The following is a 24,318-nucleotide window of genomic DNA, read 5'->3' on the forward strand; positions in this document are numbered from 1 at the left end:
TGTGGTGGAGTCCTCCGTCCCTGCACCCACGACGCCTACCCTTCGCCCTCATGTCCCTGCGGTGCCTGGTCCTTCCCCCCCACATGATGCCCTCCCCGCTCTGGAAGACGAAGGAGTCTGACTGTGCAGGCAAGCTAGGGGACACGCGTCCCACTGTGTCCCCCACCTGGATTCGAACTTTGGATTGCCCTATGGGCATTGTACATTTTGAACTTTCAAGGGACAAACAGATTTTTGGATGCTGAATAAAGCAATTTATTTTTCCTTAGTACACTACTGTCTGTCTGGTATTGCTGTTGGTCGACCTGCCCCATTATTTTGGGTGGTGATTATGTGTTGGGTGTGTGGGAATTGTAGTCTTGTGCTGGTCATAGGGTGGATCCTGGTATCTGTGTGCCATCACAAGCTGTTGGCTACATAACTTTGTTCATGTAAGCAGTTACTGCATGGTGACATCGTCCAAAGGTGTGTTCCTTCCTCTGTGTAACCTGACATCTTCCCTGCAGGGTCTTTCCAATATGAGGTGCTGAGCTGTGTCTACATTGGCTGGGTGTGTGACGGACTCGTTAGACTTGGGCCATGCATGCTGAGCGATGTCTCCACCTGCATCATTCGTGGCGTCCTTGGTGGTCACTGTACTTGTGTATGTAGACTGTTGCCATGACTTCATGTGTACATGTTTTCTTTTTGGCGCTATGCATGTGTATACTCCCAGCCTCGCACACATGTGGTACATGTACTGCAGGATCTTTGTGCACCTGACTGACATTTGTGGGCATTGGATCTGTGGGTACTGCACCCTTTTCTTTGCAGGGGCACTGCTGTGAGTGTTAGGCACCCACCCCTCCTGTGTCTGGGCACTGCTGGGAGGACTCTGCACACACCCCTCCTGTGTCTGGGCACTGCTGGGAGTGTTAGGCACCCACCCCTCCTGTGTCTGGGCACTGCTGGGAGTGTTAGGCACCCACCCCTCCTGTGTCTGGGCACTGCTGGGAGGACTCTGCACACACCCCTCCTGTGTCTGGGCACTGCTGGGAGTGTTAGGCACCCACCCCTCCTGTGTCTGGGCACTGCTGGGAGTGTTAAGCACCCACCCCTCCTGTGACTGGGCACTGCTGGGAGGACTCTGCACCCACCCCTCCTGTGTCTGGGCACTGCTGGGAGTGTTAGGCACCCACCCCTCCTGTGTCTGGGCACTGCTGGGAGGACTCTGCACACACCCCTCTTGTGACTGGGCACTGCTGGGAGGACTCTGCACACACCCCTCTTATGACTGGGCACTGCTGGGAGGACTCTGCATCCACCCCTCCTGTGTCTGGGCACTGCTGGGAGGACTCTGCACACATCCCTCCTGGGTCTGGGCACTGCTGGGAGTGTTAGGCACCCACCCCTCCTGTGACTGGGCACTGCTGGGAGGACTCTGCACCCACCCCTCCTGTGTCTGGGCACTGCTGGGAGGACTCTGCACACACCCCTCCTGTGACTGGGCACTGCTGGGAGTGTTAGGCACCCACCCCTCCTGTGTCTGGGCACTGCTGGGAGGACTCTGCACCCAACCCTCCTATTTCAGGATATGTACGCTTAGAACATACACGGGTGTGGGTTTGCTCCATGCATACGAGGTGGGGGCACGGTCCGTACATACACTGTTGGCATGGGGGGTACGCTCCATGCATACGCGGGTGAGGGTACGGGTCGTACATACACGGTTGGGGTGGGGGTACGCTCCATGCATATGCGGGTGAGGGTACGGGTCGTACTTACACTGTTGGGGTGGGGGGTACGCTCCATACATACGCGGGTGAGGGTACGGGTCGTACTTACACTGTTGGGCTGGGGGGTACGCTCCATACGTACGCGGGTGAGGGTACAGGTCGTACATACACGGTTGGGGTGGAGGTACGCTCCATGCATACGCGGGTGAGGGTACGGGTCGTACTTACACTGTTGGGGTGGGGGGTACGCTCCATATGTACGCGGGTGAGGGTACGGGTCGTACTTACACTGTTGGGGTGGGGGGTACGCTCCATACGTACGCGGGTGGGGGTACGGGTCGTACATACACGGTTGGGGTGGAGGTACGCTCCATGCATACGCGGGTGAGGGTACGGGTCGTACTTACACCGTTGGGGTGGGGGGTACGCTCCATACGTATGCGGGTGAGGGTACGGGTCGTACATACAGGTTGGGGTGGAGGTACGCTCCATGCATACGCGGGTGAGGGTACGGGTCGTACTTACACTGTTGGGGTGGGGGGTACGCTCCATACGTATGCGGGTGAGGGAACGGGTCGTACTTACACTGTTGGGGTGGGGGGTACGCTCCATACGTACGCGGGTGAGGGTACGGGTTGTACATACACGGTTGGGGTGGAGGTACGCTCCATGCATACGTGGGTGAGGGTACGGGTTGTACTTACACTGTTGGGGTGGGGGGTATGCTCCATGCATACGGGGGTGGGGGTACGGTCCATACATATCCGTACCCACGCTATGGAATGCTTGTGTGGGCCGTACCCAGGCCTTTGCCATGTGGGTACAGCCGTCCCGCCATTGTTGGGGTGACGTAGATGTGGGCGTGGTATAACTCGTACCCACATTCTTAAGGCGTGGGTACTGGACGTACCTGTATTGTTGTGTTGCCGGTTCGCGTCGTCAAGCACTTCCGTTGTGGCGGACGCTGGCTTTGCTGGACACGCCCCCACCACCTCGTAGTGACCAGGGCCTGGGGGTCAGGTATGTCCAGGGCATGTGTGCTTTGTGACTTTGGTGGGGGTTTTGTGGCCTGCCCCTGCTCCTGCCCCCCCCCTTTCCCCCCTCCCTTTGTTGTTCTGACCTTCTGCGGCGTCTGCGTCGTAACCTGTAGAGGAGGTCGACTGCTATGAGGGCCGGGATGACACGTAGGTTCGGGTCCATGTCTGTCCGTCGCGTGCAGGTACTCCTTGTTCGCGTCGTCTGGATTTCCCGGCAGTTTTTGGCTGCCGGAAAATATTGTCCGTGCGGGATGACATCGGTGCGAATCGTACTTCCTAGTTCGTGAATGGCAGGCTGCGTGCGTCCCGACGTCACGTCGGCGCTTTCCCGGATCACATTTGTATGTTTATTTTCGTCGGTCGGGGTTTTGTACGATTCGTACGGAAATAGTATTTCCGTGTGAATCGTACTTCCATGTTTGTATATTGTTACGACCGGGTACGCGTCGGACGGAGAATATGCTCCGTCCGACGGTTCGTACCCGGTTTTTACAGGATCGTGATCGGCACCTTAGTGGTTTTTAGTTGCTCAGTAAACCAGGGGGCGACTCTAGTCTTAGTTTTAACATTATGTAAAGGGGCAATTTTATCTAGAGTGGTCAAAATGGCTTTATTAAATTGTGATGCCATATAGTTGACACTTGCTGCTGAGTCAATCGGGTCAGGGCAGCAGTTTTTTGAAATTTTTGAATAGGTGAAATTTTTTTCAAGAATGGAATCAGAAACTGTTTTGTGTATTCTTTTTAGAACTTACAAAAAAATAAAAAGCGGAGTGTTGTTTGTCCACTCCTATCATCACATGGGCATGGTAATTGATCTAAATTAGAAGTGTACCTGAAAGGGAAACGCAATAAAAGTTTCACTGTGCCAGCCCTTAAACGAAAGAGGAGTCCTCTTCTCAAACGACCAATTGATTTTAAAAGATAACTAGATGGTATGTCCAATACATCCTCAACGGGCATATAGATTGCTACAGACTTTTTCTGGGCCTCCCTTTCATGTCTTATGGTTCTGTAATGATCATAAAGGCCCCCCGGAGGACTTTTTTTTATCATACTATCAATTTCGGTGGAATTTGTAAAAAACAATACGTGGTTAATACTACTCAAGCTTTCCTTCACTGCGGCAAGCCATGGTATTTCTTTTCCCTTGTCACACTTTTATTATCTCTCTCGGGAGTGACGCTGCAGGGTTTTTCCTGAGAGCAGGCCGAGCCTTTATGTAATCTTCATATTTTAAACAACTAGGGAACCCAAAGTTAATGGACCAGGGACCTTGGGAGTTAATTATTCTAGACAACAATGGTCCCTAGAAGGAAGAATTTTTGAAAGCAAAATGAATATAGACTCAGTCGTTACTATATTGGCTTGACTTGCCAAGCCGGACAGAGGTCTAATATTTACTTTTAAACAATTTTAAAACAATTAGTACAGACAGTACATAAAGTGGGACACAAGCCTGTGTCCGAATTAGCCATGAGGTACAAGAGAGAACGGTGAACAACAGGAGGCTCAGGCAATGCTAATAGGTTTGTTTCACATGGGTATACACAGAATTGTGAGGAACAAATCGCAAAAACACCTTTACAAAGAAATAAATAACAGTTTTTTGTATAAGGTGTATCAAGGTGTCGACGGCGTTTCGAACCGTGGAGAGAATGGGCGGTTCATCATCAGGACATAAGGTACATGCCTGTTGGGTAGAGCCTATTAGCCTGAAGGAAAAGTGTGGAAGGAAAATACAACAAGGAAGAAATTAGGGTTTATATGCTTAGATGTCAAGAAGTTAATAGACAACGCAGTTTTAAACTCAGGAAGGTGTGGATTGAAGAACGGTGAGTGGTAGTGAGTTGCGTAGTTAAGGAGCGGTACTGGAAGTGATAGGGTACGTGGTATAGTGGATTAAGGATATGCGTGTGACATATCAAGGTGACTAATTAGGCCAAAGGCGTACAGTGCTTACGCGAGCAATAACGGCAAATAGGAACCATGCTGGGGAAGATGTGAATAGGATCAGTTAGTTGCTACGATCACGTAGAATGAGCATTCTTAAGGTTAAGGTGTCAGCGGAGAATAGCCAGTATGCGCATTACAAGGTGGTGTGGATTTGGCCAGAGCGGTTAAAATTATTTCAAGAAAGGTCGCAATAAGAATATTTAATACTGCAAAAGGAAGTGAGCTGCTAGAAAGTTAGAAATGGCGTGCCAATTATAATTATGCGAATCGTGATCATTCGTGTTGAGCCTGCATGAGTTGTGGACATAATCGGCAAAAACCTTAGACGTTGATCTATTCAGAAGGTATCGCAAAGATCATACAATTGTGGGTCAATTTGTTCTAATACATGATAGTTAACCATTAAAACATAGAAACCGGTTCAAAAAACATACAGTTGATGGAGTGAACCCAAATTATAGGCAGCACAAGAGATTTCTAAAAACAAGAAGGTCTCGTCATTGGACCACAATTTACTGGCAAAATGAAGCGGGAATTACAAAACCCATCATGATGCATTACATGAATGAAAATTTCCGAATTATACAACCCACGGAAGCGTAATTAATAGAGGGAGGTTGGTGGGGGGGCGGTGGTAAGAATTCTTGTGCCAGAGTTGTGACTTGTGCGGGTAATTTACATACCTAAATGGGTTTGGTTAGGGAACAGAAGGTGCTTCTGGAGCGCTGCTGAATTGGCGGCGATTGGGGGTGAGAGCGCTGCTACAATGGCGGCGTCTAGGAGTGAAAAGAATTGGTTAGACCCATGCGGAGTCGTGGGTAGGGCCGAAGTAAGTCAAGGTAGGCACTCACCAGTAGAATTCTTCGGGATTTAACCCGATAAAGGATAGGTACAATTATGTATCTTGGACGGCTCGATCGCCTGGAAGAAGGGGGGGGGGAATTAAGGTGCTGGCAAGGAGTGGAAGCGTGAGTGTTGTCCCATTGGAGTCTAGGACTTACCGATTAGAAACTGTGGCTCGATCGCAGAATCAGACGGACGTGTATTCGTACCGAGTCAAGCATTCAATGTTGAATTATATAGAGGCGGGGCAGGAGTGTTGATTGGATGTTATGGATCAGGTGGAATGTGAGGGAAGTAGAGGAAGGACTAGGGTAGGGGGATTGATGGAAATGGAGGATAGACTAAAGAATGGCATGGAGGTGGTGACATCTTGGAATGTGCTGTGGGTGGCTAGTAAACAATAACAAGGAGACAGGAAATTCAATATATTTTACAGAAAACAATTTTCAGAACCCGATTTAAGGAGTTTAAATTAGAGACATTTTTAAATAACGGAGAGACAGGAAATTCAATATATTTTACTGAAAACAATTTTCAGAACCCAATTTAAGGAGTTTAAATTAGAGACATTTTTAAATCAATGATGCCCAGTCCTCAAGGCGATTCAGTCCAGTGTTGAGGCTGTCAGTTCTAAGTATCCATTTCAATTCTTCTTTGTTCAGAAGTTTGGAAATGTTCCCCCTCTAGGGGGTAGTTTGACCACTGTGGTAATAGTCCAGCAAATGTCATTTTCAGAGTGTCCATTTAGTTCAAAATGTTACACCAGAGGTGCGTTGTCTGTTTTACACCTGATTCTACTCCGATGTTGGGAGATACGTAGACGGATTTTTTTAGTGGTCTGTCAGATGTATATTTTGTCACAAGTGCAAAGAATTGCGTACACCACATTGCAAGTATTACAATTTGTAAACATACTCAGTTCACTCTTTATATCTTTAAATACAAATTCTTTGCCTTCTATGGTGAAATCACAAACCACACAGTTACCACATTTGGAGTGTCCTTTAAGCGGTGCAAGGGCCCATAGATCATTAAGGGTATTGGAGCTTTTTTTGTTGCTGGGTAGTGCTGCGCGAACAAGGTGGTCTTTGATGTTCTTGCTTTTCTTAAAAGCAAACATTGGGTGTTCTAAATTTAGTGTGCCGGCATTTAGGACAGACCAGTTGCGTAATATGGTTTTGCGGATTGCATTTGAGACTGGAGAGAAGGTGGTTACGCATGCCAAGCGTTCTGAGTTGGATTTAGTTTTGGGCTCTAATAAGACTTCTCGGGACCAATACCATGCTCTTTTCATTGCATTTCTGACCAATCTACGTGGGTATGCTCTGCTGGCTAGTTTGGTACAGAGTGTTTTTGCTTCATGAAAGTAGTCAATTTTAAGGGAATAATTTCTCCTAATATGAAGGAACTGCGAGAAGGGAAGAGAATCTCTCAATAGAGGGTGATTGCTATCATAGCTCAGCAAGGTGTTACGTTCCATGGGTTTTCGGAATAATCCAGTGATAAGAAAGCCATCATTGTATTTAATGTTGAGGTCAAGGAAGGAAATAGACTTCCTATCATGAGTTAAGGTGAATTTCAGGCCCCCACAGTTGTTATTGAGCCAGTGGAGAAATGAAGCAAGTGTGGGTTCACTCTCATGCCATATCATAAAAATGTCATCTATGTAGCGTTTCCATTTTCCTATACATGAGCTGAATGGGTTTGTTAATGAGAGGATATGGTTGGTTTCTAATGAGTCCATATAAAGAATAGCCAGATTAGGGGCAAAGTTTCTTGTTAGGCAGACCTCTAGGAGCTGAAGTATAAAAACGGTGGGGACTGTGTGCGGTCGAGGTCTTTAGTTGAGGATGGACTCCGTGACTAGAAAGCAGTCCCTCTGTTGTATATTGGTGTACAGGGACTCAACGTCCAATGTACACAAAATTTCACAGGAAGGATCAAAAGGATAGTTCTCTATGAAATTAATCATCGACTTACTGTCCCTGATAAAACATTGTGTGAGTGGGACAAAGTCCTTGATAAAGTAGTCCTAAAGGTTATAAAATGGACCCGCAACCCGCAACCAGAGACAATTGGTCGGCCGGGAGGGTTAACCAGTTGTTTATGTTCCTCAGGTAAGGTGTAGATGACAGGTGTGCGAGGGGATTTGGTGTTAAGGAATTGGTACTCCTGTTTGCTAAGAAAACCCTGTTGTAGACCATCATCGGTAATTTGTTTTATTAGGGTTTGTATCTCTTTTGTTGGGTTTGTAGGGAGCCTACAGTAGTGATCTGTGTTGGAAAGTTGACGGTTAAGCTCCTCTTTGTATTGATTGGTTGTCTGTAGCACAATGCCACCACCCTTGTCAGCAGGTTTAATAACTAGGCTACTATTTTCACGTAGGGTTGATATGGCCGCACACAGTCCCCCACCATTTTTATACTTCAGCCCCTAGAGGTCTGCCTAACAAGAAACTTCTTTTTATTTAAAGACCAATTCTACCAACAAGTGAAAGGCACATCAATGGGGGCTATTTTTGTCCCTAATCTGGCTATTCTTTATATGGACTCATTAGAATCCACTTACTTCATGAAGCAAAAACACTCTGTACCAAACTAGCCAACAGAGGATACCCACGTAGATTGGTCAGAAATGCAATGAAAAGAGCATGGTATTGTCCCCGAGAGGTCTTATTAGAGCCCAAAACTAAATCCAACTCAGAACGCTTGGTATGCGTTACCACCTTCTCTCCAGTCTCAAAAGCAATACGCAAAACCATATTACGCAACTGGTCTGTCCTAAATGCCGGCACACTAAATTTAGAACACCCAATGTTTGCTTTTATGAAAAGCAAGAACATCAAAGACCACCTTGTTCGCGCAGCACTACCCAGCAACAAAAAAAGCTCCAATACCCTTAATGATCTATGGGCCCTTGCACCGCTTAAAGGACACTCCAAATGTGGTAACTGTATGGTTTGTGATTTCACCATAGAAGGCAAAGAATTTGTATTTAAAGATATAAAAAGTGAACTGAGTATGTTTACAAATTGTAATACTTGCAATGTGGTGTACGCAATTCTTTGCCCTTGTGACAAAATATACATCGGACAGACCACTTAAAAAATCCATCTACGTATCTCCCAACATCGGAGTAGAATCAGGTGTAAAACAGCCAATGCACCTATGGTGGAATATTTTGAACTATTCGCTGGACTATTATCACAGTGGTCAAACTACCCCCTAGAGGGAGGGACATTGCCAAACTTCTGAACAAAGAAGAATTGAAATGGATACTTAGAACTGACAGCCTCAACACTGGACTGAATCGCCTTGAGGACTGGACATCATTGATTTAAAAATGTCTCTAATTTAAACTCCTTAAATTGGGTTCTGAAAATTGTTTTCTGTAAAATATATTGAATTTCCTGTCTCTCCGTTATTTAAAAATGTCTCTAATTTAAACTCCTTAAATCGGGTTCTGAAAATTGTTTTCTGTAAAATATATTGAATTTTCTGTCTCCTTGTTATTGTTTACTAGCCACCCACAGCACATTCCAAGATGTCTCCACCTCCATGCCATTCTTTAGTCTATCCTCCATTTCCATCAATCCCCCTACCCTAGTCCTTCCTCTATTTCCCTCACATCCCACCTGATCCATAACATCCAATCAACACTCCTGCCCCGCCTCTATATAATTCAACATTAAGGTGCCGATTCTGATCCTGTAAAACCCAGGTACGAATGGTCGTACAGAGCGTATTCTCCGTACAACTCGTACCGGGGAAATGCACCTTACAAACCAGCAAGTACGATTCGTACAGAAATACCATTTCCGTACGAATCGTAAAAAACTACGTGCGACGAAAAAATACCCACAATTCCGATCCGGGACATCGCGTACGTGACGTCCGGACGGAGTCAGGCAGCGTTCTACGGATCAGCAAGTACGATTTGTGCCTACGTCACTCCGCACAGATCATTTTTTACGGCAGCCAAAAACTCCCGGGAAATTGAGGACGACGCGAAGAAGAAGCAGCGGTACGCGATGGACAGCCATGGACCCCATCCTACGTGTCATCCCGGCCCTCCTAGCCTACGACCTGGTGCACCGAAACTGCCGCGCACGCCGCAGAAGGTCAGCACAACACCCTGGGGCAAAGGGGGGGGCGAGGGGCAGGAAACATAACCTCCACCAAATTTAAAATATACCATATACTGGCCATACATCACCTACAGGGTCTGGTCACTTCGGGGGGCGTGTCCACCAATCCCCGCATACGCGTACCCGTCACCACTACAATGGTGATACGGCCCGTAACCACGCCCTCATAGCGTGGGTACGGGCCGTACAACCATTGGAGTGGTGATGTAGGGGTACGCGTGGTATGGGCCGTACCCACGCTCTGAGGGTGTGGGTACGGCGCGTACCTCTACATCACCACTCCAATGGTGGTACGGCCCGTACCCATGCTCTGAGGGCGTGGGTACAGCGCGTACCCCTACATCACCACTCCAATGGTGGTACGGCCCGTAACCACGCCCTCAGAGCGTGGGTCTGGCCAGAACCACCATTGGAGTGGTGATGTAGGGGTACGCGTGGTACGGGCCGTACCCACGCTCTGAGGGCGTGGGTACGGCACGTACCCCTACATCACCACTCCAATGGTGGTACGGCCCGTAATCATGCCCTCAGAGCGTGGGTACGGCCCGTACCACCATTGGAGTGGTGATGTAGGGGTACACGTGGTACGGGCCGTACCCACGCTCTGAGGGCGTGGGTACAGCGCGTACCCCTACATCACCACTCTAATGGTGGTACGGCCCGTAACCATGCCCTCAGAGCTTGTGTATGGCCCGTACCACGCATACCCCTACATTACCACTCCAATGGTGGTACGGGCCGTACCCACGCTCTGAGGGCATGGTTACGGCGCGTACACCTACATCACCTCTACTATGGTGGTACGAACCGTACCCACGCCCTCAGAGCGGGGGTACGGACCGCATAACCCGTACCTCTAGGGCACCAGTACATTAGTGATACAAGGCGTACACATGCCACGAATGTTGGCTTAGGGCCTGGTGCAGCATATAACCAGTATATTGGGGTGTGTTCATGGCCAGGACAGCAGTGTACAACACCAAGGGTGCGGGTGGGTGGGTGGGTGTCTGCCAAGGAGTACCAGCAGTGGACATAGACATGTGAGAGGTGGGTGCCTATCACTTCCAGCAGTGGACAGAGACATGGGGGTGGGTGCCTATCACTCCCAGCAGTGGACAGAGACATGTGAGGGGTGGGTGCAGAGGACTCCCAGCAATAAGCAGAGACATGGGGGTGGGTGCATAGGAATACCAGCAGTGGACAGAGACATGTGAGGGGTGGGTGCCTATCACTCCCAGCAGTGGACAGAGACATGTGAGGGTTGAGTGCCTATCACTCCCAGCAGTGGACAGAGACATGGGGGTGGGTGCCTACCACTCCCAGCAGTGGACAGAGACATGTGAGGGGTGGGTGCAGAGGACTCCCAGCAGTGGACAGAGACATGTGAGGGGTGGGTGCAGAGGAATACCAGCAGTGGACAGAGACATGTGAGGGGTGGGTGCCAATCACTCCCAGCAGTGGACAGAGACATGTGAAGGGTGGGTGCCTATCACTCCCAGCAGTGGACAGAGACATGTGAGGGGTGGGTGCAGAGGAATACCAGCAGTGGACAGAGACATGTGAGGGGTGGGTACAGAGGAATACCAGCAGTGGACAGAGACATGGGGGTGGGTGCCTAACACTCCCAGCAATGGACAGATACATGGGGGTGGGTGCCTATCACTCCCAGCAGCGGACAGAGACATATGAGGGGTGGGTGCAGAGGACTCCCAGCAGTGGACAGAGACATGTGAGGGGTGGGTGCCTATCACTCCCAGCAGTGGACAGAGACATGGGGGTGGATGCCTAAAACTCCCAGCATTGGACAGAGACATGGGGGTGGGTGCCTATCAGTGGACAGAGTCATGGGGATGTGTACATCATGATCAGATGAGCACAACTCAATGGGTGTATGTACGCATCCCTAATGTTCGACTATGTTGATAGTGCCATAACAACACATCACTGACAGCAGTGTCCCACTCCCATGAGGATGGATGTCCTTCCCCCACTGCATGACACAACACATGTAGGTGTGAGGACAAATGACACTTGCATACCCACCCCTGGCAGATGCAGCACAATACACACACAGAGATCATGCCACAAGACTGTATACTCATGCCAATGGCCACTACACTAAGAGAGCCAAAGGGAACACACACTGTCACGCACATCCCAGGACTGAATGGAATGTACAGGTGCTGGGACAGGCACCAAGATGTTGCCTCTCATGGACGGAATAGGGTGGACTTCCCACAGATACAATGCTCACAATTGTCAGTCAGGTGCTCAAATACCCTGCAGAACAAGTACCAAATGTGTGCTAGGCTGTGATAACACACATTCATAGTGCGGAAAATGCTGAATGTCGCCATTAAGGCATGACAACATACTCAATACACAAGTACAGTGACTAGCAAGGATGGCACAGAGGATGCAGCCGGAGACATTGCTGAGCAGGCATGGCCATAGTTGAAGGGATCCGTCACCAACAAAGGAAATGTAGACAAAAGTGCAACTCCCTGCAGGGTAGATGTCAGGTGCCACAGAGGAAGGAACAGTCCTTGGGACAATGTCTCCAAACACAAATAGCACACACGACCAAATATACTTTGCAGAGACATTGTGATGGCACGCAGATACCATGGTCCACCCCATTAGCATCAGACTGCAACTTTTTCCTGAAACATAACACATTACCACCACCCCAACTCCGGGAGCATCAGCACCCACAACAATACCTGAAATGCAAATGTGTTCAAACTGAAAAGAAAATGCTTTATTCAGCATTAAATGAAAATGTAGTTAAGGACACTATTTACAAAGGCACATGGCCAGTCCAGATCTGAAGTCCTTGGGGGGGACACATGGCCACGCGTCTCCCCTAGCTTGCCTGCACATTAGAACCCTCAGGTTCGTCGACTGGGGGGGGCATCATGTGGGGAAGGACCAGGCACCGCAGGGACAGGAGGTGGAAGGGTAGGTGTGGTGGGTGCAGGGATGGACACCTCCACCACAGGGGGTGGGGCAGCGCCAAAGGTGGAGGTCAGCTCGGCGCTGCACACTGCTGCCAGGTCGTCCAGCGTCTCCCCTTCACCCGAAGAAAACACAGCCTCAAAGGAGGGGGGGTCGGAGTGATGGGGTGCAGCGCTACTGGGGGAGGGGGAGGATGGGGGGGACTCAACTCCCCTACCCGTGGAGTGCCGTTCCGGTTTGCGGGCTGGAGAGCCAGAGGGGCTGAGGCCCAGCACAGCCAAGTAGGCCTCTTTTTCAGGATGTGTGGTAGGGGAGCCGAGGGGAGTGCCTTTGGAGGGACTGGTTAGTGCGCCATGCAGCCTCGGACTGTGGCTGCATGTATGCCTGTGTGCCCCAGACCCAGTGGGTGTGCACTCATCCCCCTGAGTGTGCATGCCAGGAGGAGTGCGCTTGCCCTTACGTGGTGGTGTGCTGCCTGTGTCTGGTGGGATGCGTGCTTGTGAATGTCTGTGTGTGCTTGGGACAGGTATGGGAGTGGGAAGTGTGGATGGTGCAGGGGTAGGGGGGACGAAGCGCTGCAGGAGACTCACTGCTGCCGTCAGTGAAGAGTCCATGGACCTCAGCAACATCCGTTGGTCAGACATCGCTGATGACATGCCCTCCATGTACGACACCATCTGTGTCATCATTCAGGTGTGGCCATGGAGGACATTCAGCAGCGATGTCTGGCCAACCTGCAATGGCCGCAGAATGTCCACAGACTCTGCAGTGAAGGCAGCAGGGGGGACAGGGACAGGGTGTGCAGTGCCTGGCACGAAGAAGACACGGTGTTGCCTAGCACGGACAGAAGGGACCGGAGCAACTGGGAGGGCGGTGATGGGAATGGAGGGGGCGGTGACAGATTTAGTGCTGCTGCCAGGTGTCGTAGCAGCCTCCGCCACCTGGAGGAGTTCAGCATCGGACCCGTCAGCGTCGTAGTCAGTGTTGTCACTAGACAGGTCCTCCACCTGACTCCCCTCGCCCTCTGTGCCACTTGCTCCCGCAGACTCGGCAGCAGTGGTGGCAGCGGTGCTGGATCCCTCCTCCACATCCGTGCAGGTGTCTCCCTCGGTGTCCTCTGATGATGCTGTGGGCAAGGTGAAGAGACAGAAAATAATCAGTCACCTGTATACAACAGACACATGAGTCCAAATAAAAATGTCACAGTGCATATCAGGAAATGCATCATGAGTAACATCTAGAATAGTCCGCACATATGAAACCCTGCACTCCCCAGTTGGTTGACCCACCATGACACTTGGAAAAAATGGAGATCATGACGCAACAGCAAATAACTTGATATCGAATTATACTGAGAAGCTAGTGTGTGGGGACAGTTGAGCACAGCAAGAATATGAATCCATGCCACCTCTTGTTCACTGTGAACAAAACAGTATTGGTGCACCCAAGGCCAAATAACACACCTCAATGCTGAAGGTGTCCCCACACTCTGAGACCTGTGAATACTTAAGAAACCATAGCCAAAAACATTGCAATCCCTTGGGACTCACAACACTTTACACAATGTACATGTTTAGAATGTGTGAATGTGCCACTATGTGAACAGAAGACACATCTGCCTGTATGACAGAAGTCACACAATGATGTGCACACAAAAATACATTTATACAGTCATTGTATGAGCTGGCAGCCGAATTTTAAAAAGCCACTGTAAATAAGAAATGGGGTATCAGTAAGTACATATACATGGCACCACGGTGGTCTGGATGAGTTGACACTCGTAAGTTTGTATCAGTAACAACCAAGGACTTACACACATGCAAACACACTGTGTGAACATGGATATGTTTAATCAGAAAACAAGTGGTAATCAAACTGTGCCTTCCAGTAAAATGTGCCAGCGTGTCCACAGAAAGTGTAAAAGTACTTTATTTTGCACTTCACTGGGAGACATCTGTCATGCAGGCACATTATTGTCCTTCACAACCAACTAGCAAAAAGAAGCATATGAAAAATTGAGACATGTTGACAAGTGTAGTGAGTGCCAAGGTAAAATACTTATTGACTAAAAACTTGAATCATGCCACCTGTCACATGGACATCCGTACCATGATGACACATTTGACAACACATCTGACCCACTGCCTGTCATGTGGAGTGGCACACATGTCCAAACACAGGACAATGCATTAGCTAATGGGCCTGCAATGTGTCGGGATAAGGAGCACCTGCACTGAGGAGACACCCTCATGGCAAGCAAGAATGTCCACACAGATGTCAGCACACACAGACCAAACTACGTAGTATCTCGACCACACACTGGTGGCAAAAATGGATGAGCATGAGCCATGTATTTACATTTTTGACACATGCTGCAAAGCAAAAACATTAAACCCAGCACAACATGACTGGGTCACTGCATGTTGAGTGTCTGTCCAGACAATTATCACACACAGGTCAGACCAGGCAAGGAGACATAAAGTTTGGACATGAAGGCCTTGGCCGCACAAACCCCCCATACCTGAGACAATGTTATTGAGACAGATCCTGAAGTTACACCTCTTAATCTGGGTTTACTCAAATGTGCATCAAGATTTCCTAAATGTACTCCACATCACCTCGTGAGGCTGCCAACACTTATTTGTGACCAACAACCATCAACAGATAGTTGTACATAGACACTCAGGCACTGCCCAGTGTGAGGATGCACAAGCAAAATGGGGTCGGCCTGTACAATGGGCACATGTAGCACACTTTAGATAAATACAAATGAGGGCAGGGAACTATGCCACAGAGGCCAAACTATGCTGGGCGAGGTGCCGACTGCGACCCTCCACAGATCTCACGGCCCTGACGGCCCACTTCCATATCTCCCCCTTGGCGTAGGCAGTTACCTGTGAGGATGACAAAGTGAGACAACATCACTACACCTGCTCCATGTCACAGAGACACACATTTGAACATCTTTGATATGTTGAACAGGGCATAGTATGCTGGCAACAAATAGCACCTTTGTCATAGGGACATTAGCCTATGTGGAAGCCCCAATGCACTACATGGCATTGAAAGTACACAGGTGGCATGAGGGGTGCAACACACTCCATGATCATGGCACACGCTGTGCATCACATGCAACACCAGGCTGATGGACACCACCCCCAAGCAGTCACATGCCCCAGGCCACTGACGCAACCTCAGCAGAGTACACAGACACACACAGGCACAGATCAATCACCTGCCATTGGCAACAGCGGATACAAACCTCACTCTGCACATGTGCCACTTGCCTGTGGGGTGTCACAGGTGTGGTGCTAGCTCAGCAAGTCAGACACTCTGCACGGCTTACTTCTCACATCAGATGGGTGGAGCTGTTGCCTCCTCCATGCAGCTGGGGTGCAACACTCCACAGAGACACTCACCCACATGACAAGGAACATTCACACACAACAATGTCCAGGGGGCGTACACATCATTTGGACACTCTCACCACAGCTCCACTCAACTCACACACATCTGTGGGTACAGTCACCTGTCACACCGGGGGGGGCCAGGGAATCACCTCTGGACAATAGGACAAAAATTGCCCTAAGGATTGGGCAGGCTGAATGTGCCATGCACTATGCAGTGAATGTCACAGTAAGCACAATGCAAGTGAGGAGTGCACACAGGAACTACATCATGCTCTGCATGGGAGACATAAGCTATTCCCTCCCCTGGGACCCACTCTAAACAACATTGCATGTCTGTCACACCTGGACACAATGCCAGAAGTGACACTCACAAAAAAGGTGCACAGTCAAAGCTAGTGGAGTCAGCACTCACCTGCTCCCCTGGTCTCCCATACAGGCTGGGGTACTGTGGGAGGATGACATCAAGCAATGCCTCATTCTCCTCATGGGTGAAAGGCTGGGCCCTCTCCACAGACCCTGACATGATGCCAGAGGAAGCACAAGCAGCAGCAGTGGTGTTGAGTGAAAGGTGGTGCAGGCAAGTGTCCTCTCATGGGGTCTGGCTGACTTATATCTGCCTTGCTGGGCTGTTTCATTTACAGGAGTACAGAGTGATTGGTCAGTCTCATTTGCATCCTACATTTCCTCCAATCCCTTTAAACATACCCCAGTGGGGGCCTTTGCATGGTTCAAAATATGAGCATGATATGAAGTCAACAACCACTTTGCAACATTTTATTTAGTTGCCAACTGCCTATTCCAGGCCACATGATTGAAAATTTGAAATAGAAAATCGGTATCGATGACAACCAGCATGCATTTAGGCCCTAACACGTGTCCCTCATGTGTCCCTATGTAATTTAGCTATCTACACACAGGTACGGTGTGTTTCACACGTACTCCTACCGCACCAGCTGCACAGTGCGTTTGACACATACGTGTACGACCAGTGTGTACACCTATGTGTACTACCAGTGTGTACATGTACTTGTACGTGCAGTGTGTACACGTACGTGTACGACCAGTGTGTACACATACATGTACTACCAGTGGGTACACGTACATGTACTATGGTCGTACAAGTACGTGTACGAGCAGTGTGTACACGTACGTGTACGAGAAGTGTGTACACGTACGTGTACGACCAGTGTGTACACCTACGTGTACTACCAGTGTGTACACATACATGTACGACCAGTGTGTACGCGTACGTGTACACACTTCTCGTACACGTACGTGTACGACCGTAGTCTACGTACGTGTACACACTGGTAGTCCACATACGTGTACACACTGGTCGTACACGTAGGTGTACACACTGGTCGTACACGTACGTGTACACACTGGTCGTACATGTACGTGTACACACTGGTAGTCCACATACGTGTACACACTGGTCGTACACATACGTGTACGAGCAGTGTGTACACGTACGTGTACGACCAGTGTGTATACCTACGTGTACGACCAGTGTGTACACGTACGTGGACTACCAGCGTGTACACGTACGTGGACTACCAGTGTGTACACGTACATGTACACACTTCTCGTACACATACGTGTACGACCATAGTCCACGTACGTGTACACACTGGTAGTACACATACATGTGTACGGTCCGTACACACACCCGTACTTTGGCGTGAACACCAATGTGATGATACGGACCGTTCACACGCCCTCAGAGCGTGTGCACGGTGCGTTTCACAGCTTACACAGGTGATAGGAGGCACACACGAATGGAATGGAGGTGTCAGACTCGTGCACGGCTGTACATCAAGTCATAGTCATTGCAGTCCTTCATGTGCAGGGCCTAGGTGTGTCAGGCAGTGATGTGGCACATGTCTCCTCATGTTTTAGCACAATAGATGTGTAATGACCTGTGTACACATGTCATGTGTGATGGGGCAGTATGTGGCACACTTCCCCTTCCCACTTTGCACATGTGTGCATGTAGTACAAACGTGTCAAGCACTGCATCACTGGTATGGCACAGTCACCAACACCCGCAAATGTCCCCTGATGCCAGGGACAGGGGCACTAACACCTGACATCTAAGTACCAGCGTGCCCCGATGTGACTATGTCCTGTGTGTCTCATGTGTTACCATGAGCTTGCTGTTGGTGTTCCGTCAACTGCATCTGCTGTTGCTGCATCCAACATGTGTTTGTGTGTAGATGGGCATGGCACACATATACACACACCATGCCACATGTGGATTCACACGTTACGTGTTTCTGGATGCTTCAAAGATGATTTTATGACATGAGGACATATCTGCGCCGTATCCATGTCTGTGTTTTCTTTTTTCACGTGTACCCCTTCATCGCTATGTGTATGATCTGTACATTTCCAATGACATGTGACCTGTGCGTCTAGATTGCCACCAGCAGTCTGTATGAGATGACCTCCTTCAAATGCAGATATGTGGATGTATGTCACTCCTGTGATGTCTCTGGCTGTTCACTTACACTGGCCCACAACTAGTTTCGGGCCATGTCATGTAGAACTTGACTATCAACGGGTGTAGCTGGCTTGTCGTAGGAGTATCACCTGGCTGGCATACGTGTCCTGGATGTATAGCACAGACCTGACTCTGTATTTAGCAGATGTGTAGTAGCAGTTGAGCATGTGCTCAGTTCTTTGACATTGATGTTGTTAGGTACTCACTCTTCGTTATTCCTTCCAATTTTCTGCAGGGCACCGCCTCTCCCCCGACCAATGCCAGACTTGGGTGCCATGAGGGAACGTGACTGCATAAGACGTTACCGCATCTCGCAACAGTTGATTGAGAACTTGACCGCAAAGCTTGAACAACACCTCCAACCGCGACACAGGTATCCTACTGCGCTGACCCCCAAGATGAAGGTGATGGCAGCCCTACATTTTTTGGCACCGGTACGTTTCAATTCACCATAGCTGATGTGGGTGGCATGTCGCAGACCATGTTCAGCCGTGTCCTGCATGATTTTTTAGAAGTTATGTTGGAGCTCCTGGATGAATTCATCAATTTTCCAACTTGTGAGTAGTTGACAGGTGTCAAGGGTGAGTTCTATGCCCTGGGAGGGATGCCCCATGTCATTGGGTCTATTGATGCGACACATGTGGCTTTGGTACCACCACAGGCACAGGAGGTCGCCTATCGCAACCGTAAACATTAACACTGTATAAATGCCCTTGTGGTGTGTCTTGCTAACATGCTGATTTCGCATGTCTGAGCACGTTTTCCAGGGTCAGCTCACAATGCCTACATCATGAGGCGTAGCAGGGTGCCAGAAATTATGCTGGGGCTGCACAACGAACGAGCATGTCTTGTTGGTGGGTATACTCTGTCCTTTGTTTAGCGCTATTTTTGTATCTTACGGCATCTCCTGACCCACTTCTTTACATGATGTTTCCATGTAGGTTACTCTGGCTATCCCAACATGCGATGGCTGATGATGCCCCTCCACAACCCCAGAACAGCTGCAGATCACCGTTACAACAACGCACATGGGCAGACCAGGCGAGTGATTGAGAGGACGTTTGGCCTCCTGAAGAGCAGATTCCGGTGCCTTCACAAGACAGGCGGGTCCCTCCCATATGCACCGGTGAAGGCCTGCAAGATCTTCCTCATGTGCTGCATGCTGCACAACATGGCAGTGGAGAAGGCTGTGCCACTCATCCTGGATACGGATGAGCAGGAACATCCACCTGTGGAGGATGAAGGGCTTGGTCACGAGGCAAGTGATGATGAGGAGGAGGAGGACGACGACATCCGGAGTCAGCTCATACGCACATTCTTCTCATAATGGTGAGTCCATGGGTCTGAGTGTGCACGCCTGGAGCCTTGTGTGGCATGTGTTGCTATGTGTGTGTCCAGCTGACTGTATGCTAAGTGACTTAGATGTGTGTTCATATGTGTCACTCAAGTGATGATGTCCTTCCACACATTTTAGCTTAGACACTCAATTTTAATATAGCATGGTGACACACTTATTCCTGTCGAGTAAATGACCATGCATGCGGATGACAATCTCTTCCCTGACTTCTTGTGTGTCTGTCATCCCCTGGTAGTTTTGCATGCTGTCTGCTCGTGTCATCGTTGGCCTCCCGCTATTCCTCATGAGTATTGCAACGTGTGCTGAATCAGCGTCCCATGCACGGACATGGGGAAAAGTCTATTTGGTTAAGGATTGCTGCACGGCATTTTGGTGTTGGTAGGTGTTTGTAATGTGTGGGCACTGCTCCTGTGCATGTTGTGTCACTATACATACATGTCAACTCACCATGGGGCACATGACATGTTGCATGACTCCCATGTATTGATAGTCACCCTTCGTAGCAGTCATCTGTGATGGGACTGTGGATTCTGATGAAGGCATCAATGTGTGTACAACTTCCCTCTGAAACATACGGGATGCTACGGGTGGACATAGTGTGGGACATCCCCATTAGAGGATAAATGGGGAATTGCAGCCCCTCCGTGTACAGCAGGGGGTGTTTGGCTCACACCCTTCACATGTGTGCCAGTTCAATGGATTTACAGCATCTGTGTTGTGAAGGGGGTGTCCAGTGTAGGTCCCACATGTTCGGCAAAATGACCTGTGAGTCTGTTTATATTGATGCATTTCCCTAGGTGTGAACCTGAGTAATAAAGGTGTACCTCACCCTCCAAGGTGCCTCATCTCTGTCAATGCTGGTCTCTTGCCACTTTGCATGCGGCATCTCTGGCATAGTTGTCAAAGATTGGGCATATGAGTCTATGTTTAGTTTAGCAACCTGCATGCAGTTCTTCAGGGATTTGAATATCCATTGTGCATGATGTCCATGGTTGTGTATGTATTTGGGCATGTTGGTTGCCACAACAGACCGTCAACACCTGCTGAGGGTGTGTATCCTGTGCGCAGCTCGTCCTTCAGTTTCATGATCCGGTGTCAGTCATCTTTGGGGATTGTGCATCCATTGTCTCTGGGTGTGCATGGGAAACCGGACACTCCTCCTTTACATACACCTGTTGCAGTAGTCCTTTCTGACATCCTTGTCTTTGTGTGCAACTAGTGGCATAGTTTCCAGGTCATGCCGCCTGCTGCTGCAGCCCCTGCAGCGAGGGTACAGAGAGTTTACAGATTCGGCAACACACACACCTCAAAGATGCTCCTCCCTTCCTCCCTCCACCCACTCATTTGGCTGGCATCAGCTTGTCTGTGCCACTGTTGCGCCCACGCGGTGCCAAAGGCTGGACCGTCAGCACATGCAACATGCACATTGCACGAACCTCATGTCCTTACATGACCCACATCACACTACAGTCTGATGTTGCAGCCACCCTCCAAGCATTGTCCATCCAAGGAGCTACCGCCTGCTCTCAGGCATACCCTAGGCGCACACACGGCACCTTTGCATGATGATTGTGCAACTCCAACTGCCTGCACAGCGCTGCCCCGCCTTCCAGGCCCTGTCACACCAACCAGGTAATGTCCCTCCTACTCCCCACCGGCTCCGTACACCAGCAAGGCCATGGGAGTGGGACTCAAGCCTTCAGCATGTAGTATAGTGGCATCATCTGGCACATGGCCCAGGTATCATCTCTCAGCGTGTCAATCCTCAATGTGTCCAGGTCCCCCTCACCGGCATCACATGCACACAGCACCTCTTCATCAGCTCGTATGCCATTGACAGCCAGGTGCTCCTCACCCTCACCAAAGACGCAGCCATTGGCAGTTCCAACATTCAAGAAGGCATGAGATCCATTGATGGATGGCTAAACATCAGCCACCTGAGGCAGAACTTGTACAGGACTGAGGTAATCATCTGAGGATTGTCCCCTTACAGGTGGGTCAACTGCTTGTGTCCCACCCGCAAGAGCCCTGCACATACACCCAGTGGCCACGCACACAAGATGGTGTGCATCATGGATTTGTGACTCACATTTGCGATGCTAATCACCAGCATCTGTACCTCAGGGTGCAACACCCTCTGCATGATGCACATGATCCACAGATAGATCCACTCCAGGGAAAGACAGACCATGCCACAGGACCACGACACCAGCCGTGTCAACTACTGCCCCACCCTCTACGGAGCAAGTACATCCTAACACCCGCAAGGCTGCATGTGCACACCTCAGCTTCAACATCCTGCGCCCCAGCCACATCACCGTCCACCAGAGATAGCTGCAATGTATCACTGTGTGCTGCAGGATGACCTTCAGACTCCTCACCCACACTCAGGAGGCAGGCCACAAACCCAGACCCACACCAACCTTGGCCGTCTGTCATCCGAGACCCCGTTGTGCCAACTCTGTGCATCCAACCTTGCCCTGGCCACCATTCTTCACATCCACCGTACTCCAGCATGCAGGACGTAGTTCTCCCACCTGGCAAGACATACCTGCTACTCCCTCCCCGGCAACATCCACATGAGCCATGACTTCTACGCCTTCAGGATACTCTTCCCAATTGGTCTGTCCGCACAGTAATGCATGCCCCCCCTCAGCAGCTTGAGGCCATCACGGTTGAGTATTGTGCTCCATGTCTGTATAGTATGATACATTGTAAACCATGTGTGTCCTGTCCCAGACTCAGATTCCAGGGCATGGATGGCTGGAGTTAGTGCAACACTCATGCATAGTTTGACATTTCCCCACACGTCGGTTGTGTACTCATGCAAAATGAATGCAACATGTAATTGTAGAAAGAGAGATTTATTCTCGGTGGGGGGCCTGTTTAGTGTGGACAACTAGGTGCAATACAGTGTGCATGGAATCCAAAGTTCACAGGGGGAGATGGCACCCTTGTCAGTTGGAGTCATCAGAGTCCAGACCACAGTGTTGGTCATCATTGGTCAGACTGTGACCAGCAAGTCCATGTGGCAGAGAATGTCATTGGATGAGGTGCTGCTGTTGCGCCTGAGGGCCAGGTGCCAGGCCAGGTGACCAGGGAGATGTGGATGGTCCGCTGCCTCTCACGGTCTTTTCCGTGGAAGACCCACCTTCCTTGCGGGACCCTCAAATGCAGGCCTTGAGGATGCTTGGGACGCTCCATCGGACGAATCCTCCTCCTCCTCCCTCCCTGTGGCTGGTGCTGGTCTTCGCCTGGTGGCACAGGGAGGGTTGCCCATGTTGTCGGCGATCCGACGGAGTGAACGGCTTATGTCCGTTTTCACCGCCAGGAGCTCAGCCAGTCTTGCCTCCATCCGTCCTTGGTGTTGTTGTTGACTGGCGTGTTGCTCGGCCGGCTGGTTCTTAATCTCATTGAGGGTCCCCACTACCTGGCTGATGCCCCTGGTGTCACGCCGGTATGTCTCCAAGATGTGGCGTATGTGTGACATACCGGTTCCCTCAGCTGGCTGGTCAGGTTCGTGCCTCCGCCTGCCTCCACTCCCCCACCCCTGCCCACACGAGCCTGGCCTGCCATTATGGGCACATCGGGTCTACCAGACCCCTGAGGGATGGCATTTGCAGGGTTGTCTGCCTTCTCCTGGGTGGCCGGATAACCTTGTCCCTCCAGGTCAGACTGGCTCAGTTGTTCTGTGCGGGCAGGGCTCCTGGGTGTCTCCTGGGATGTGGCAAGAATGGGGGTGGTGGTTGGCACAGATGTGCCTGACGCAGGTGCTGCAGGGGCTGGGGCACCAGAGGGTCCAGGTCGGTTGGGGTCATCCACAGAGTGCTGAGAGTCGTCGCTGCCGGTGGGATCATCTTCCTGATGAGCCTGGGCCTGTGATTGTTCCCCCCCCAGTGTTGGGGGGAGATCCATGACGTTGCCCTGTGTGTCGGAGAGAGACAATGTTAATGCTGTTTCATGCGACATCCATGTTTCATACATGTTCTGGTTGCCACAGTTACTCCAGGTAGCTGTATGTGCCTAGCATTCACATCAATGTTCACTTGTGGATGGGTATGTTGCAGGGGACTGATTGAAAGGTTATCCTGGGTCTTTGATATGTCGCATTTGGCCTTGGATGCTTTTTTGGCTGTGGCTTGATCTTGTTGTGTCACATGTCCATTGTGAGAGTGTGTGACTCCCTTGGCTGCCCCGGGGGTGTGTGCTTGTGTGAGGGGTGAGTGATCATCACTCAGGCCGACGCTGTTCAACATCCACATGGCCCCCCTCACACAAGTGGCATCCCACCACAACCTCTAAGACATCTCCTATGCCGATGACACCCAGCTCATCCTCTCCCTCACCAAGGACCCTCACACCACCAAGACAAACATCCACGAGGGTCTGAGGG

This window comes from Triturus cristatus, chromosome 6, assembly GCF_964204655.1.
Source record: "Triturus cristatus chromosome 6, aTriCri1.1, whole genome shotgun sequence".
Lineage (NCBI taxonomy): Eukaryota > Metazoa > Chordata > Amphibia > Caudata > Salamandridae > Triturus > Triturus cristatus.